Source organism: Adiantum capillus-veneris, chromosome 5 (genome assembly GCF_014529385.1).
Source record: "Adiantum capillus-veneris isolate H3 chromosome 5, ASM1452938v2, whole genome shotgun sequence".
Taxonomy (NCBI): Eukaryota; Viridiplantae; Streptophyta; class Polypodiopsida; order Polypodiales; family Pteridaceae; genus Adiantum; species Adiantum capillus-veneris.
This window is the reverse complement of record NC_140935.1, coordinates 90805829-90821793: the sequence shown is the minus strand read 5'-3', so window position 1 is coordinate 90821793 and position 15965 is coordinate 90805829.

Sequence of the window (15965 nt, the reverse complement as noted above, 5' to 3'; positions counted from 1 at the left end):
AGAGGTGTGAGAAAAAAATTCAAGCTATGTTGAAGTAGCCTTGAATTTGGAAGGAGACTCAAATTGAATTTTGAGCTACATTATACATTTAAAGAGTTGTAAGGTGGAGCCAAGGTAATGATGAGCTTTACATCAAGCCTAAGTTTCCTTGAATGACCTATCAAAAGAGTCAGAGCTTACAAGAAGGTGAGGCTTCAAAGTAGTTGCATGAGTGGCTCAAACTTCAGTTCGGAGCCTAGTTAGTCATATAGTTTTCTTTTAGGATAGGCCATTAGTTTGAGTATAGGTGGCCTTGGAGATTATGCTATGACAATTGAGCCTTGATGGACATTCAAAATACAACGAGGTTTTTTCTCAGTTGTTTATGTGTAAATTGAGTCTTGGTGATTATAGTCCTGGTGTTTTACGTGTTATAGCAGGACAATTTTACATGAAAACAGGTGCCATGAAATCAGTTAAGCAAGAGGGTTGGTGGAGGCGGGTCCCTCACTCATTGATCCTAAGAGGTTTTAGCCAAGGAAAGTCAAAACTATGTCCAACTTGTGAGTATTATTTTCCCAAAACTCTAAAAAAACTAGTTCTAGACACCCCTAACTTCGTCGAATTTTTTGACCCCTTAAAACGACATTTTTGTGAAAATTGTTCATAAAACCTGCTGTGTAACAACAGGCTATTTAAATAGGGTTTGTTCACAAAAGCATAGATCCGGTCTCAAGCTACAGGCTCATCAAAAAAGTTTTGCAATCGGACTTCGTATGTGAAAGTTATGCTGATTTTCGTGAAAAGTTTTTTTTACCACTTCTTTTAACCATTATGAAAACCATTAGTTTTGGTCCACACATGTGAGTTTGCTAATCTAACCTTAGAAGGGTTGGTGGGAAAATCTATTAAAGACTTTTTAATGCTTTTGAAACCTTCTATATTATAATAGGTTTGGATTTTTCTATAGACGGTGACGAATTCGACGACGGCGCGACAGTTGAGATTCTTTACTCCTGCGTCTTCTTGCCCTCTGCGCATCTGCTTGTGGCCCCACAAGGCTCTTTTTCACACCTCTACATTAATTATCTCTCTCTCTCTCTCTCTCTCTCTTCTACATTAAAATAGGGTTTGGATTTTTTTGCAGACTATGAAAAAATCAACGACGATGTGACAGTTATGGTTCTTTACTTTTTCATCTCCCTCTCCTTTATGTATCTATTGGCAGTCCCAAAATGCTCTACATTAACTCTCTCTCTCTCTCTCTCTCTCTCTCTCTCTCTCTCTCTCTCTCTCTCTATGTGTGTGTGTGTATGTCTTTCTCTTTTTGACTGCAGGTGGAGACCTAATATAGAAGTGGAGTCCAGATTTGAAATTTGAATTTCAAATTTGAAAGGCTTATTTAGGTGCACCTCTTTGTCTCTTGCTCGACTGTGTGTGTGTGTGTGTGATATCTTCTTCTAATCTTTCTATGTAATTAACCTCAGCCTCTTAATCACTCCCTAATCTCTTCTAATCTCTCTGTGTAATCTCTCTTGCCCCTATTAATCACTCCCTTCCTTCCTCTTAATCTCTCCTAAACCTGCATCAATCAAAATTTCATTCACTAACCATTGTAACTTATCTTCTGAGATTACATTCATAGGTCCTAAACTTCTACTCTCCTCTTAGATATTAATCTTTTTCTCTCCTCTAATCTATTGTCCTTTTTCAATTCTGAATGCATTTTAAAAATCAGTCTTCAATCTCATTCTAATAGTTTTTAATCTCTATTTAATCTACTTCATTAATGACTACATATATACTCATTATTGTTTGTTACCGCCTCCTTGATACACCTTTTAAAATCTATCATTAAGTTAATCAAACTAAAACTACGTATAAAATCATGCTCTATAAACTAAAAGTAGGTGGCTATTCTCTAATTAGAGTACTTAATCGATAAGTACTCTAATTAATTTTTTTAAATCTATAATTAATTAATTAATCTACTTAAAGAAAAAGATAGATAACAACACTTACTTGGTTGGATACTGAGTGTGACATTTCCACTTGACGTAGATTCTTTGCTGTTGATATTTAACTCATTTTTGGTACCTCGTTATGTTGTTGAGAAACTAGAACAATGAACTGATGTAGCTCAAGCCTCACCTTCTAATGCTATCAAAGCACTAGAATATTCCACTCTAGTGTGGCCTCATGAGCTTATTGTGGATATTTTTGCATGATAGCGTTGCCTCATGCAAGTTCTTGAGACTTAAATAGGGCTAGAGCATAATAGCTCTAGGGAAAGCGGCTCAAATCTAAGTTCGAATCTCGCCTACATATGCTATTGTATCAAGTTTGGCTTAATGACATCCTTGTGGCTACTTAGGGAAAGAGGATCGAGCTTGAGTTCAAACCTTGCCTACATATGCTAATATAGCAAGTCTGCCTTGAGCTTAAGTTTGAGCCTCAACTGTATATGCTACTTTAGCACTAGGGTGTAAGGTTAGCCTCATTACATCTGTGTGGCTACCAATGCTAGTAGGCTCAAACCTAAGTTCGATCCTCACTTGCATAAACTAGAGTAGCACCAGCATGTAGGGATTGATGCTACCAAGGGCATAGAAGAACACCTTTAGGATCGATCTTAAGTTTGAGACTCAAGTGCATATTCTTTAGAACTAGGATGCAAGGCTTGCCTCCTAACATCCTTGTAGCTACCAATGGAAAGAGCCTTGCTTGCAGTGTAGCCCTATTATGCAAGGTGTCCTCGTGACATCCTTGTGGCTATCAAGGACATGGAAAAATATCTTTAGGCTGAAGCTAAAGTTTGAGTATTCATACTGTAGCACTAGGGTGAGAGGTTAGCCTCGTGAAATCCTTATAGCTACCAAGGTCATAGAATAGCATCCTTGTGGAAAACAATGGTAAAAGGCTTGCACTTAAGTATGGACCTTGCCTACAAATTTCAATATAGCACTACGATGCATGCATAGCTTCATGACATCCATGTGGATACCAAAGGAAAAGAAAAACACTTTGAGGCTCGAGCTTAAGTTTGAGCCTCAACTATATAAGCTATTTTAGCACTAGGGAGTAAGTCTAGCCTCATCCTTTAGAGATACTAATTCCAAGAGGCTCGAACTTAAGTTTGATCCTCACTTGCATAGGCTAGTGTAGCACTAGAATGCAAGGCTAGCCTGATGCCATCCTTGTGGCTACCATGGGTATAGAATAACACCTTAAGTTCAAGCCTCATTTTCATATGCTAGTGTAGCACTAGGATGCAAGGCTTTCCTCATGACATCCTTGAGTCTACTAAGGGCAAGAGACTCGAACTTAAGTTTGAGCCTTGCCTGCATATGCTAGTATAGCACTAGCATGAAAGACTAGCTTCATGACATCCTTGTGGATACCAAGGGAACAGAACAACACCTTTAGGTTCAAACTTAAGTTTGAGCCTCAATTGCATATGATATTGTAGCACCAGTGTGTAAGGCTAGCCGAGGGATATCCTTGTGGCTACTTAGGGAAAGAGGCTCGAACTTAAGTGTGAACCTCGCCTACATATGCTAGTATAGAAAGTCTAACTTAATGACATCCTTGTGGATACTTAGGGAAAGAGGCTCAAATTTAAGTTCTAACCTTGCCTACATATGCTATTGTAGCAAGTCCATCTTAATGACATCCTTGTGGCTAGTTAAGAAAAGAGGCTCAAACTTCTGTTTGAACCTTGCCTACTTATGCTAGTATAGCAAGTCTAGCTTAATGACATCCTTGTGTCTACTTAGGGAAAGCGCCTCAAATTTAAGTTCGAACCTTGCCTACATATGCTATTGTAGAAAGTTTGGCTTAATGAGATCCTTGTGGCTACTTAGGGAAAGAGGCTCGAGCTTAAGTTCGAACCTTGCCTACATATGCCAATATATCAAGTCTTCCTTGAACTTAAGTTTGAGCCTCAACTGTATATGTTACTTTAGCACTAGGGTGTAATATTAGTCTCATGACATCTGTGTGCCTACCAATGCAAGTAGGCTCAAACTTAAGTTCGATCCTCACTTGCATATACTAGCGTAGCACCAGCATGTAGGCCTTGTTGCTACCAAGGGCATAGAAGAAAACCTTTAGGCTCGATCTTAAGTTCGAGCCTCAAGTGCATATTCTTTAGCACTAGGATGCAAGGCTTCACTCATGACATCCTTGTGGCTAGCCTTATTTGCATATGCTATTGTAGCACTAGGGTGTAAGGCTAGCAGAGGGACATCCTTGTGGCTACCAAAGGCAAGAGACTCGAGCTTAAGTTCGAGCCTCACCTAGATATGTTAGTATAGAACTATCATGAAAATCTAGATTCACTAAGTCCTTTTAAGATTCATGCAAGAATAGAAAAACACTTAGGATTGAACTTAAGTCTAGCCTCATGGCATCCTTTGTTACCAATGACAAGAGGCTCAAACTTAAGTTTGATCCCCACTTGCATATTTTAGTGTAGCACTAGCATGGAAGGCTAGATTGATGACATATTTGTGGATATCAAGGGCATAGAATAGCACCTTTAGACTCGGCCTTAAGCCCGAGCCTCAAGTGCATCAGGGAATAAAAATTCACTTTTAGGCTCAAACTTAAGTTTGAGCTTCCGCTAATGTAGCACTAGGGTGCATGCCTAGCCTCATGACATCATTCTGGCTAGAAAAATCATAGAGCTTCACTTTTAGGCTCAAATTTAATGTATCAATAACTTGCAAGACTATCGTCGTGGCATCCTTGTGGCTAGCAAGGGTACAAAACAACATCTTTTGGCTCAAACTTAAGTTCGAGCCTCGCCTACACATGCTAGTTTTTTTTTCAAAAATTACTATTTAACTTAATCATATGCTCCTTGTTTAGGTTCTAATATTTTTGGTTGTTCTAGGAATGGAGGCTTCCAATGTACCAAGTATACCAGAGCAGGGTGCACAAGTATTCACACTCTATGTTCTTGGAATGTCCTTTCACGCCAAAACTACTGCTCCAAGAATAAAGGTTGACAAGACCTTTGAATTAACAAAAGAAGGAGTGAAGTGGTTTGTGGATATCTATGATACAATGCAAACTACAAAGGTGACATCCATCTATATTTGTCACAAGGTGAAATGAAATATGGAGACATGGGGATTGTTGTGGGTGTCAAAGATGATCTGGGTGCAACAACAGTGCCATGCTTTTCATGTAATGTGCTACCTATTGGAGAGACCACAAAGGCAAACAAGTTTTGCTTATCATTGGGCACTTTTCATGTAGCAGACAAGAATGGTAGCAAACTAGGAAAAGAAAATTCTATTGTAAAATTAGGACTGAAGATCTCCAGCTTCACTAATCAAGAAGACTAAGGTGTGGACTCTGTGGAAGACCTAGTGAAGGTAGTGAAACATGCAAAGTGAGTCTTGAGCTTACCAAAGAAGATTGTAGTGGCAAAGAAACCAATAGGGGCACTTTCTAAGAAATTTGTGGAGAAGACAGGGAAAGCCATAGTTCGGAGTGCACTTGTAGCATCAAGAGGTGCCCGTGCAAGCGCTTCAACACATGCAGAGAAGACCACTGCCACCATTAATTTAGAGGAGCAATAAGGTTCACAAGAGCAAGATACACAAGGACTCAAAAGAAAAAGAAAGGAAAAGGATGATTCTACTCTTGAGGAAGATCGACAAAAACTAGCAAAGTGGAAGATGAAAAAGTGGAGAAGAAAAAGAGGTTTTTGAAGAGGAGTTGATGGACATGAAAACTCCATCCAAAGATAACAAGGCCCTGACCTCCTTAGAAATCACGAAGGAATTCTATCCTTTTGGGATTAATGAAGTCTTTAGCATTGACGTGACAAGGTGTTTTCCTGCTCCATCAAACTATGTACAGAAGATTAAATGTAGATTGGGTCAGGATTTTGACTTTAGACTTCATTCAAGAACCAAAGCAAGAGGAGATACTAGCAATTTTGATGCCTTGTGATCCTTCCAAAAAAAATCCTCTTGACAAACTTGCCAAAGAGGATGTTCGCAATGTTGATTACTGGATCATTTCTGGACAACACTCCATTAGTGTTGCAAAACATTTGCAAGGTGCAAAAGTTGCAAAGGTTACCCCTCAATTGTGTCAACAATTCAAATATAGACGATCAAAGATTATTCTCAATTGCCCACCAAAGATCTCAATTGAAAAAGTTGCAAAGGTTACCCCTCAATTGCGTCAACAATTCAAATATAGACGATCAAAGATTATTCTCAATTGCCCACCAAAGATCTCTCGTGAAAGCTCCAAAGATGCAAATCTATCTATTGCAATGTCAATGCAAAAGGAGCCATTTCTTGACCAACTTATGCAAGCACCAGCACAATGGCATGCAAATGGTTGTCCTTCTAAGACACCACCTGGTGTCAACCAAACCAAGAAGGACTTTGAGGCTTGGAAGGTACTTGCTTGATTCTTTGAAAACATGGATGTGAGTCTTTTTAATCAATATCTATTTGTAAACTAGATTCTATCATAGGCTCAAGCAAGACCTCCATGTGCTCATTTAGAACTTAAAGTGAGGTTTTAACTTAAGATTCAGTGTCACTTGCATATGAGTCTATAGCACAAACAAGCGAGGCTCGAACTTAAGTTTGAGCCCCACTTATATATACCCGTGTATTTTGGACTTTGCATAGATGTATGTGAGCATATAAAGAAACAATTCAATCTAGATAGGCTTGAACTTATTAAGTATGCATCTCAATCCCACAAGCTAGAGCCTTGTCAATATTGATGTTGGAATTTTCAATTTTGCAGACCTTTGTTGAGACAATAGAGCACACACTTCAAAAGGGATTTGTCAAGACCAACTTGAATTTGCTTCTATGTGATGAGAAGATATGGAAGAATTGTTGTCAAGATCATGAGACAATATGCTTGAGGTTTGCTACCAAATACAAAGGGAGAAACAATTGACGAAGGTTCCAACAAAAATCCTAAATTTCTAACTATGAAGGTCGTCAGATTCGACAAGCACCTAGCACAACAACATTGGCACCTACATTGTTCGGGTGCATTTTAGGCCTCAAGAGTAGAGAAGTTCTTGAACTACAAAATGCAAATCCTGGACAAAACCATTTTGCTAAAGAAGTTCAAGCAAACCCCTCATAGAATGGACATGGATGAGATGGCTTGGAAGCTAAAAACAGATCGAGTGTTAAAACAAGCAATAATATCATTCTTCTTTGATTTGACAAGGGAAAATTTATCTTGGGAGCAAGTTTGTGAGAAGTACAAGCTAGGAGAGCACGAGTACAATCAAATGACGAGTTATAGGCAGTACTATGTCAAGGACTCCCTCAACAGAGCAAAGAAGACTCCACCCTCACTTCCAAAAAGTGTAGTAACTCGCCTCAATCATCTTTATAGAGCTAATATGGGCATAATATCTCAAGATGAATCTATTCCATGGAGAATCAAGGGGGTGGGCTTTGATATGGGGAAGATCAAAGACTTTTTCAATACAATTAAGCACATACCATTTCAATTGGTCGTCTTGGATCTTCATGGTACTAAAGGAAAGCTCTCTATAGTTTTTTTTTGCGAATTTTTCACTCAATCTAAACACATTGAATGCACAACACGAATATGTGCTAGTGTGTTTCATTGATTTCATCAATATCGGAATGCTTGTCGAAGGGGTTTCTAGCCAGTCAACTAAGGTCCATATTGAATATGGAAATATCCAAGCAACAAGAGATGACTCATGGATAGATGGAATTGTGGACTCTGCAATGGTTGCTCTTTTTGTTAGCAAGGTTGACAACTTTGAGGCTATTGGCAAGGCTCACACAAAAAGAGTCTTTTTCTCAGGCTCTTGTGGCAAGGATCATGAATTTATTGATAGAAACTTCATTGATGGCCTTATCACAGGGTTTTTTCCTGAGCAAAGCTATGTTTTGGAAATTTTTGGCGGTGGAGTTGTGCTGGAGCAAAGCTTGTCGAAGAAGAGAAGGGAGATTGATCTATGTAAAGATGATTTTGAAGCAATGGAGTAATAATTTCAATGCTCTAGTCTTTTGGAGAGCGATCCGTCCTTGCAGGAGTGGTGTGGTGCAAGTCAAGCATCACTTGCGAGACAAACAGTGGAGTTGGATGATACAGAAAAAGAAGACCTTAACAATCTCGACATCGATGAGCAACAAAGCAGTGGAGAGGATGTTGATGGAAATGAAGACAATGATAACGTAGACAACATGCATGATAGTGAAGTTCAAGAAGCTACAAATTTTGATCATCAAGGGGAGGGAGACAATGATGGAGAAATGAGTCCAATTGTGGATGTTGAGTGTGAAAAAGAGAATGTTGAAGGTAATGAGGATGATGATGCAGGCAATGAGGATGCACAAGAGGATAATAGAGCCCCTCAAGACATTGTAGTAGCTGATGAAAAAGGTGCGAATGCTTCTTAGAGTATTTTTGATACTAGGTTTAATGATGCATGCCAGTATCATGTACCAAGAGACTCCTAAAGTGTAAAAAGGCAGGATAGTGTATTGAATTGATCAATTGTGGTACTTTGGGTCTTTTAAACACTATTTTCTTAATACTATCTCGTGTCTTTATCTAAAATTATGTCATTTTAATTAAATTTAATTGTTGTTGATTTAAAAAATGATGGGGGGGATCAAACTTGAGTTTGAACCATCACAAAGCACAAGTTTTTTATTTAAAGTTCCATTCACAAATCATAGCTAACATACAGATGTGTATTAAGAGTAAGAAACTTTGGTTTTGGTGAGACAATAATGAAGCATTACCAAACACTAATGAGGCTCAAGCTTAGCCTAACAAGGAGAGCTAGTGAAGCACTTGTGTATGAACTTCAATCACAAAAGTCCTGGCTGAGTTTTTCTAAGTGAGACTTGAAATTCCATATCCTAGTGTAGCACTTGCATATGTTACGTGAAACTCATAAGTTCTTTGTACCTAACAAGGCATTGAAATTTAGTTTGTAGGCTTGAACGTAAGTTTGAACCTTGCCTCCACATGTTAGTGTAGCACTACCACGTTAGGCAATCTCAAGAGCATTGTAGTAATAGAATCTTCCAAATAGAAATACTTACGGATCATGAAGTAAAAAGGATCATACCTTGAAAAATTCATAGTTAAGAGGTTTTTTGAATAGGCCCTAGATGTGCACAATTTAATAATTTTATACATAGTGAATGCGTTGAGACTAGACATGGCTTGAGACTTAAGCCTTACACTTGAAACATAAGCTTAAGGTTAAGACTTAAGCCTTAGGCATGAACTTAAGTTTGAGTCTCAACTCTAAATGTGAAATAGGTAGCATGTTAGGTGAGCATCACGTGATCGTGTGTATGCATTTTAACGACAAAAGTCCTTGTCATAGAATCCCACCTCAACTGAAGCTCACAATTTCATATCCTATTGTAGCAATTACATATGTTAAGAAAGAGTCCTATAACAAGAAACTGAAATTTATTTTGTAGGATCGAACTTAAGTTCGAGCCTTGCCTTTGTACGTTAGTGTAGCACTACCATATGAGTCCAGTCTCATGAGAATTGTAGCAAAATAATGTTACAAATAACAAAAGACTTATAGATTATGAAGAAAATTGGATGATACCTTGATAAATTCATAGATAAAGGGTTTTATAAATAGGCCTTGAGTGCACATAATATAAAAGGTTTTCACATAGTGAATGATAAAGACTAAAAGGGGCTTAGGGATTACATTTTAAACTTCAAACATAAGCATAAACTTTGAGACTTAAGTTTTAGGCTTGAAAGAAAAGCCTAAACTTTGAGACTTAAGCCTTAGGATGGAGCTTAAGATTAAGCCTCACTTTCAAATGTGCTTTAGGTATCATTCTAGGTAGCATTTTTGGGTTAATGTGCTAAATGGAGCCTTTCTAGCATAAAACGTTTGGGTTAGATGATGGAAATGAAATGGATTCTATGGTTATTGAAAAATACAGTAGAGAATTTTTTAAATAGGTAGAAATTTGGCTTTTTTTATCTTTCAGATGAAGACAACAAAATAGAAGACAAAGATAACATACCTCAAGCAGCACAAGTGCTACCCACCATGGTTGGAGAGACCCATTTTCATAAAGGTGATCTTGTAGAGCACAAAAGTGATCTTGTAGAACAAACCTCTCAAAAAACTTCAAATGACATGACTAAAGAGAGTGAGAACATGTTACATACAATTGGAGAGACCCAAATTCATGAAAGAGACATCAGGGATAGTGAAGAGGAGATGGTGGTGGTAGAGCATCAAAGTGATTTTGTTGTGCAAAATTCTCCAAAACCTTCACACGACACTAACAACATGCCTCAAAGAGATGAGGATGCAGAGGGTAGTGAGAAGAAGGGTGAAGCCAATGAAGAGCTCCAAGCGACTCTTGCAACCAAGGACATACAAGAAAAATTTGACAAAGGGATAGGAAAAGCGACACCAAATAAAAACAAAGTCCAAAGCATTCAAGAAAGGGAGCAAGGGATTGAAGTTGGTGAGAAAAACAAAGGTACTTATTTTTCCAATGTGATTAGTATAGATATGGCCCTTTTTGGAAGATAATACAAAATTCTATTATTTTGTCTTTGTAGGTTAAATTGACATTCAAAATCAAGGATCAAGTGTGCCACAAGTAGACATCAACATTGAGGAGCTACGTCCTGATGCCCGAAAACATAGGCCACTTGGAAGCTTATATTCTTTTGAGAGAGATGGAGATAAATTAGTCTTTCAATCTTCTCACATCAATAGAGAAATGCAATCACTTTTAGGAGACATCAGTATAGATGAGTATGGGCGTATAAGACATAAATAAACGTGTGCAATTTACAATTGTGTGCTACAAATATATGGTCCCTTGTTCTGAGAGTTATAAGTGCAAAACCTTAAATTGTTATCATTCTTTTGTATCGTATTCAGAAATATTGCTCATGCAATCAGCATGAAGAAACATGCAATCATTCTTGATCTTAATGGAGTTTTACTTAGCAAAGAAGACAAGAGGCATCCATGTACAGATTGTGTCAAAATTGACCTTGGTCACACCACAATTGTTGTTCGCCCGGGTTGTTTTGAATTTTTGGATGAGATATGTCAGTACTTTCATGTTGGTATTTGGTCCACCATGCTATAGAAGAATATTTGCACTTATGTGAACACTCTTGAAAAGCATGCACATAAAAAATATCATTTCTTTATGGTATGGGGACAAGAAGATTGCTACATCCATAATCTTCAAAAAGTGTATAGACCGGATAAGCCTAATGTTGAAGCTATGTTTAAGCCTTTGTTGAGGGTTTGGTATCGGTGGAGGAATTTATGCAGTACAAAGAATACATTGCTCATTGATGATAGCCCTTTCAAGGGATGTATTAACCCAAAAGATAATTGCTTATATCGTGAAAGTTTTCAAGGGAGGCCTGACTATCTTCTTTGCAATGAGCTTCTACCATAACTTTTTAAAACTAAATAATACAGATGACATTCGATCTGTCATTTCACTCAATTGGCTATGACAATCTCCAATCACACAGGTTCATGACCTATTTACAAAGTTTCAAAACAGTATGGAAGAATGGGGCATGTTCAATGTCCAAGTTCTAAGGGAAGAACTTGACAACACTTCAGTCGAAGTGGAAATCTCATCTTGTGCATCTTCACAACTACCATTGTGCAATAGCAAGCTAAGTTATGCTCAAGAAAGTAGGGGCCAGAAAGTAGTAAAATCCTTAAGCAAGGATCCAACTATGTTGGCATCCATGTTTGGTGTGCCACTATTATCTTCAAACCAGCTGAGCTTGTTAAAATTGTCTCACAAAACCAAAAATTTGAGTGATCAACATGCTATTGCTTATGCTACTATCTTGGGGTATGGTCGTGGTCACTTTATTAGCGGAGTTGTAGCAAAAGCATACATATCAAAGCTACAAAAGGCCTACTTAAGCTTATGGGTAGGACTCACTTTAGATTTATAAAAAAATAACATCAAATTGTTATCTAATCTAGCATATTTTTTATTGCAAGTGGAAGAAAACAACCAGTAAGGGCTTGGCGTGCGCATTGACTCAATCGCCTGAAATGTTCACATACATCTAGAGTGGTGGAAATGTGTTAAGAAGATTTTTACCAAAACAATGTGTTGGGCTCTAGTATTCCGTCGAAAACAATGTGTTCGGTCCATTTATTTGAACATGAACCAAATATGTACACTTTTATATTTCATCAACTAGATGTTATTCAACCTTGGAAAAGAAGTCTCTCTTTTATCTATATCGTTGGAGATCTTTTTACAAGATTTCTTCTGTGTATTGAAGAAAAATATTTTCTTTTGTTGTCTTCTCAGGGTTCAAGTCTATCATGGATAAAATAAATAATTTTGGTGCACAGTGTGTTAATTGAAAATAATATCTCTTCCATTAACCATCATGCCTTTTTTTTGGAACAGGAGATTCTGAAGCATATAAATTTTATTTCAAATGTACAAAGCATTTAGTATTGAGGTGGCACATGTCATTGAGGACTCATAGGCCCAGAAGAAAACTGATTCCACCACCCTCAGATACTATACGGAAACAAATAAGAGTATTGATCCTCGAACTCAATGGTGTTTTACTTAAGACCATTGCAATGCAACATGGTATTGTATGTCCAAATTGGGGAAAACATATGCATCTCCTTGAAGAGAGTACAAATGTGTGGCATTTTATTCGCAAAGATGCATTCACTTTCCTTGATTTTTGCATGCAATGGTTTGAGGTGTGGATTTGGAGCACTAATATATTACAAAGGACTCATCATATTCTTGAGTTATGCTTTCCACAACACCATCAAAAATTTAATGTCATAGCAAGACAGCAAGCATGCCAAAAGACATATCTTTTAATTGGATATCGATTTGTATCAAGAATTTGGATAAAGCATGGAGAATTTTTCATGATTTGGATGGAAATAATACCTTAATTTTTGACGAGGAATTTTACAATGTAATGTGGCATATACCCGAAACCTACTTGATTTTTTCAAAAATGTCGAATCAATCAATAGAAGAGCTTGAAAGTTTTTTGGAGAGAACGGTCACTGCATGGTTACTTGGTTGGATCTATGCAAGGGACAAACGAGAGTATACTTGCAATATGTTGGTAAATGAAGCAGCTTGTGATAGAGAAACCTTGTACGTATTCGAGAAATACATGAGAAAACACAAAGTTTAATGATGTATTTATAGTCATTGAGCCTCTTGACATAGTACCATTTCCTTGGATGAGTTGTAAAATACTTGGATCCATGTAAATATGTGAATTGGATTTTATTTTTTATCTTGGTGCTTCTAAATACCACACTATTTTGTGGTCCCTTCAATTCTAAAATTTGTTTTTTATTATTGTAAATTCTTTTCGTGAGTGTTGATATAGCCAATTCTTTAACATTAATGTCTCAAATTTGAGCTATTGATTCAAATAACTTTTTCTACATGAATAATGTTGTATAATGCAAATTGAGTTTAGTGCCATGCTTCCCTCATGCTTTCGATGTCATTGTAGTTGATGCATATAAGTATGTATTTAAATACACATATCCCTATAGATATGTGTTAAGGGGTATATGAAACATAGAGTGTAACCGTCAATATATGATAGCTCAAACTACACAAAAATACTAAGTTTTTTAATAGCATGATAAGAAATGGGACTTGAATAATTTCCAAAATTCCTAAATAGGTCTTAACTGTTGAAAAGACTCTTAAATTTTCAAATGGTTTTACATCCACTTCCGCAAGTGTGCAATAATTCACGAGTCTAAGGGACACATCAAACAGAATGATGTTAGCTTTGTATGGTACACATAATTCATATGCACACTATGTAGACCTAAAAGGGAAACTGTACAAAAGGGATCAACTAGTGTTTGAACTGCCCACATACTAGCTCATAGAAGTACGTCCAGTGATAGATAAAAAAGTATGGTTCATGTCAGAGGAAAGAATATATTATAGCCCATCCTCTCTAGAGATGAAGGATACTACCTGAGTGAACCCAGAAATCTGTTTAGAGACAAACTCTCCTCCATCAAAAATCAAACTTTGATGGTGTGACCAAACGAGCATATACTTTGACCAAAACAATTGTAGATATAGACGATAGTCTAGCATCTATGATGCCTTAAGATAGACAATATCAGGGCAAAGATAATGCTATCTACAGCTTGACTTGGGGAATAGTTTTTCATGTCTCACGAAGATACATAGGAGTGACCAATCGCTACAAGTAATCAACCTGGGTCAGACCCCCCCCCCCCAATTAATATGATACCCCCTCCCTTATTTTTAAGTTGGGGAGATAAATTATTGGGGCCTGCCCCTAACTTATACGCTTAGGTAACTTGTAGAAAAAAACCCCTCCCCTGCACTTACGTGGTGCGGTAAGTTTTCCATGGTGAATCCCCCGGGGTGATTTTAATGGAAAAAGAGCATACAAAAATTGATGCTCTCTAATAAATTTCACTACATGATTAGCATCTAGCAGTGTTTGCTTATGAGATGACCATTTTGCCAATATCTTTTAATAGAAAATTAAGAATATGCGTGGCACATGGCACCCATGTAATTTTTGGGTATTTAACTTGGATAGCCTTTCCTGCAGCCTTGTAATTGGATGCATTATTTGTGACAATTCTAGTCACATTCTTTGGTCCACCTGTCTTTTCTATAGCGCGCTCATATATCCTTACTAGATAATGATTGGTATTCTGGTTGAAAGTGGTGTCAATGGCTTCCACAAACATAGACCCTCTAGGTTTGATAATCATCACATTGATGAGTGGCTTCTTCTAACAATTGATCCATCCATCCAACGTTATAGTGCAGCCATATGCAGGAACAAAGTCCACCACTGTGCTCTTGAGGATGCCTTCAATACTATCTATCACTTTCTCTAGATACTATGTGTGCATCTTACTATAATCAAGAAGCACAAACCCCTTTTTGGTCGTGCTCATTAAAGCATCTTGAAATATGGAGTTGGGCATAGCATTGAATTGTATACCACACGCCACAAACGCTTTTGTCCATTTCAAGTGCAACTCAAGAAACCATTGCTTATCTATCGCTTCATACAGTGTTTGGCCATTGGATGATGATTTAATAGCTTTAGTTGAGCTAGGGTTTGTTGCTGCTGACATCGAAGCACGTTTGTGAAAAGGAGTTGACTGGGGAGCCTAAAAATTTTCTTCCATAGACACATGCTCTCTCCTCTCATTAACAAATGACATTTCAACATCCATTCCAGCTTGTTTGGCATTCATGGTTTTCTTTTTAGCTGCCAGAATTTGCTCTGCAATGCGAGAGCACTTTAGCAATCTAGCATGAATATCTATTGGCGGCACCGTACACTCAGACACATTACTAGTGACTTTAAAGAAATGCTCTTTGATTCTGGTTGCAACAAATTGCACAAGCAATGCTCTATCGATCAATATAGTGATCAAAATTTGTCCACATTATCAATTAGTATCATGTTGAATTATCAATTAACAATAGACAATAGACAATAATAGTCTTTGCATTCTTCAATAAACTCATGTCACTCAAATTATATTTTGACACACTAAATAACTTCATCACTTCAAACAAAACATTTCAATTACATTGCACTATATCGATTCATCTAAAGTACAAGCTTTTGGCTTTCACACATTACAATAATAGATTTTATAATCCATTGCACTATATCGATTTATCTAAAGTGCAAGCTTAAAGATTTCACATATTATGATAATCAGTAATATTGATCAAATCTTGCCATTGATTCTCATTGGAAATGGAATTAATTGCAATCTTTGACAATTGTCATATCTATCTAAAGTGCGAACATGAATTTCTCACACTCCACGGTAGATCTTTGAAAGCTTATCTACCTGCATTTGATACACGTTTACAATCACACAATATGATAGACGTAGCAATCCAAATAAA